The sequence below is a fragment of the Mus musculus genome, chromosome X (assembly GCF_000001635.26).
Source record: "Mus musculus strain C57BL/6J chromosome X, GRCm38.p6 C57BL/6J".
Classification (NCBI taxonomy): domain Eukaryota; kingdom Metazoa; phylum Chordata; class Mammalia; order Rodentia; family Muridae; genus Mus; species Mus musculus.
In genome coordinates, this window is record NC_000086.7 from 103981297 (window position 1) to 103985832 (window position 4536).

Sequence of the window (4536 nt, forward strand, 5' to 3'; positions counted from 1 at the left end):
GATGCTGCGCTCCCAGCTTCACAGGCCCCCGCCCAGACTGCTGGCCAGCCAATCCCAGTTGAGCCCTCGAAAAGGCCTGGTGGGCAGAGGAGGGGCCGGACAGACTACCCGCCCAGACGGGCGGCGGGTCGGGAAAAAAATGCTACTGGGACGCCCACCATGTGACAGGCCCCACCCTCCTTCGCCATTTTGAGTTGTAGCGAGAAATTCGCGTTCTGAGAATTGTGGGAACCTTCGCTTTCCCATTTTGAAAGCTGAAGGACGTCACAGTCGGGCCGCTTGAAGCCCTTCACAGAGAACAAGAATGTAGTATCGGTGTAACTGGCATTGATCCATACAGTCCAGACTAGTGTAGACGGCAGCCAACCTTTTATTCAACATGTATTTATCGAATGCCAACTGTAGCTCAAGCACAGCTGTAGATGTTGAGGAAGTTGAACCATAAATTAAGTTGAAATAGTCCAAGAATTCTCAGTCCTTAAGGGATTTGGTAATCTAGGGTGAACACACTTATAAAACAATTTGTTGCTAAATACTAGAGATTAAAAGTGAGGAAGTGGGTGGAGGCATAAAACGTGGGGACAAAAGTGAATTTGCAATGTTAAAAAGTGGTGGGGAAGGCCTCCTCGAGGCTCTAACTAGAGTACTTTAAAAGGGTGTGGCGATTTGTAAATGGATGGGAAAAAGTGATAGTGGGGGAATTCGAAAAGGGCGGTTAAGGAAGCGTCTATTGGATGCTAAAGCCTAAAGAAAGGACCAGAGGGAATGCGCCATACACCTTTCAGTTCCCATTGTTCAGTTAAAGGGAATAAGAACCCAACCGCCCCCACCCCGTTTTAAAGTACGTCTCTGTGTTCCCACCCTATTTTTCTGTTTTCTGATAAAAGAACAGGTAGACTAACTTTTTTACTGTTGTTCCAACGAACCTAACTTATTGCTACATCAGTTGCTTAAACTGGGCTGGAAGCTGGAAGCTGGTCGACGGTGGCTCGCCTTTAACGCCAGTACTCAGGAGGCAGAGGCAGGCAGATCTCTGTGTAAGTTTAAGGCCAGCCTGGTATACTGAGTGAGTTCTACGACAGCCAGGGCTACACAGAGAAACCCTGTCTCGAAAAACAAAAACAAAAAACAAAAAAAAGGCACACACATAAACTACACTATAATATTTTTCTTTTCATATTTTTTACATGGATCGTCTAGGCCTCACCTCACCTCCTAGAGAAACCCGTGACCACTCTATTTAACCTTCTCCATTACCTACGTAATTTTCTGTAAAGCACTTAGTTTATCTCACCGGTTAAGAACGCGGTAAAGAGCTGGAGAGATGAGTCAGCGGTTAAGCACACAGACTGTTTTTCCAGAGGCGCTGAGTTCAATTCTCAGCAACCACGTGGTGGCTCCCAACCGTCTGCCATGTGATCCGATGCTCTCATCTGCTGTGTCTGTAGACCGCGACAGTGTAATCACATACATAAAATAAATAAATCTTTAAAAAAAAAAAAAAAGAACACGCCGGGCAGTGGTGGCGCACGTCTTTAATCCCAGCACTTGGGAGGCAGAGGCAGGTGGATTTCTGAGTTCGAGCCTGGTCTACAGAGTGAGTTCCAGGACATCCAGGGCTACACAGAGAAACCCTGTCTCCAAAAACCAAAAACACACACACACACTAAAAACCCAAGAACTGGGGAAGCTGAGACAGGAGGGTTGCTGAGAGTTGGAGGCCAACTTGGGCTACATAATAAATTCCAGACCAGCCTGAGATTAAAGTGTGAGACTAAATTTTAAAATGGAGAGTCTGTCTATGAGACCCAGGCTGGCCTTGAATCTACAGTCAAGCTTCTACTTCCCAAGTATTCGTACTGGTATTTCAAACCTTCTTCACTCTTCCCTGCTCAAAGGTCATGTAACTTTTAAAAGACAATCTGGTAATGTGTGTCAAAAGCCCCAGTGTAGCTGGGCACCACAGTGTTTGCCTGTTATCAAAGTACCTAAGAGGATCAAGCAGGATTGTAACTCATTCAAGGCCAGTCTGGGCTACCTAGTGTGTTCCAGGCCAGCCTGGGCTAGAGTGAGACTCTGTCTTTAAAAAAAATACTAGACATTATATAGAATGTTTTAATTTATAAATTACACTTTTTGCGTGTATGTTTGAGCCTGCTATGTTGCTCAAACGTTCTTACTTTCCACCCACTTTGTGGGCTGTCTCAGGGATTGAATTCAGGGCCAGAATGCCAGCAGAGGCCAAAGCTTAAAAAAATAAATATATCTATACTCTAGATAGAAGTCTACATTCCTTGGGGGGAGGGAGGGAGGGAGAGAGAGAGAGATTGATTTGTGGTTTTTCCCCAGTACTAAGGATGTACTTGGGATGCACTTGACCACTAAGCTAAATGCCCAACCCCTACAAGTCTATGTGGGCATACATGCAAGTAAAGTATAATCATTATTAGCCGTTTAACCTTCTTTATCTTTTTCTGTATTGTCTTAGAGATTTCACAGTGTCCATGTATTTAATAGATTTTAGCAAGGAGGACAGTCTTTTTCATTCAGTAAGTAAAAGCAGTAAGAATGTAAAACAAGAAAAGAAAAAGAGTTCCTATCCATTTGTTCTTTCTATGGTCCAAATACACACCTTGCCTCTGTTTCCGAAGACCTATGTTCCCATGCTTGTTCATAAACACACAGCTGCTTCAGGTATTAAGGAAATTATTCACATCATGCAGCCCATGATGCCATTTGAGTACACTCTAGAACCATCCAAGCAAACACTATTGAATATTTAGTTCCCATTCAGCCTACTTATGTGTCTCACGTGACAATGAAACAGCTGGGGGGAAAAACTCTCCTCGAGTTCATTTCAGTGATCTGCTGACGACTGTTTAGATCTATCAGTAGCTATCATCACAAGACCCGCTCTGTAGGCAAGACAGTCATTGAACCAATATTAACGTAAAGAACATAGGAGAAGAGTGTACCAACGGAAGTACCAAGAACAGCTGCCATTTGTGCCTGAGACCTGAAAGGGTGGTTCTGGAAAATGAGGGAAGAACTGGGAGAGACTGAACAGCCTTATTTACATTCCCTGGGATGAGAAAATGGAGCCTGGGGTGCTGAAGCACTAGACGGTTTTGTCCAACAAAGATTCTGTTTTATTTTCTTCACACATTAGAATTTAATTGGGCCATTTGCTTGTATATTGATTTTATTTGTATGTTTATAATCTATCAGTCTTCCGGCTTGCTGCCTCCTACCCCTCTGAGAGTAAACACCATGGGAACTGCGCTTGGCTCCACCCCTTCACAGCAGAATCTCCCCAGCCTAAAATACTAACAATCACCAAATCAATAGTTTTAAATGAATCAACAAGCTAGCATGTAGTTTTTATTGCAGATTTCGAATTTCTCCTAATAGCAATGAAAATCGTTAGTTTTTTTTAAAAAGAAAGATCAATGTTATCTGATTCAATATTGTCTTGTTTTTGTTTTGTTTGTTTTTTAAAGCTCTTTATGTATGCTATGTGTTTGATTTTGGTTTTTCTTTTTAAAAAATAATATTTAAATTTAGAGATAACATTTACAGCTGTGGTGTGTTCTAAGCTTCATTTTTCTTTCTAGAAATATCCCCACTATTTTAAGATATAATAAGTAAGTGCTGTTTTTAAGACAGTCCAAAGGTTCTGTGGAAAAGGCAGCTTCAGAATATTTACTTAGTTCTCTTAATGCCTCTAATGTCGTTCAAAAATCTTTTGAGTAACAATCATGGACCTCTCTGACACGCCCAGTGAGTACAGTATATTTACCTTGCCATTCCACACACTAGACCTTCTTCAGCCTCTGGCTCTACCAGTGCCCCTCTCGCCACCGCCCTTTGACTCTGTCCTTGGTCAGGTTTCAGTGCAGTTAAGATCACAACAGAGCTTTATTCTCCCCAGCAGGTCACCTCATCTTCACTTCGCATAACAAACACTCATTTTGCATTGTAGATAACATGTCTACTTCTTGAGAACAAATACTGCCTCTTTTGAAGATAGCAGACAGGGTAATAGATACTCTGTAACTATTTGAATAAATGGGTAGATGGGAAAAAATCTGGGGGCTGGAGAGATGGCTCAGTGGCTAAGAGCACTGACTGTTCTTTCAGAGGTCCCGAGATCAATTCCCAGCAACCACATGGTGGCTCACAACCATCTAAAATGGGATCTGATGCTCTTCTAGTGTGTGTCTGAAGACAGCTACAGTGTACTCATATACATAATAAATAAATAAAACTTAAAAAAAAAAGAAAAAATCCACTGGCCAAAATCTTTTACCCAGGAAACCATTTAGTTTTTAGTGCTTCCATTCCACTGCTTGCTCTTTTAGAAGTTCACTCTAACAGTTAAGATAGAAGTGAACTGTAAAAGCCTTCTTCAGTTCGTTCCAAGGAAGTGCATAAAGATACAAAGGTAAATATTCACTAATGTTTTATTTAAACAAATAAATTAAGTATTAATTTATTTTGGCACCAGAGATCAAACTGAATGTGTCTATGGTCTTA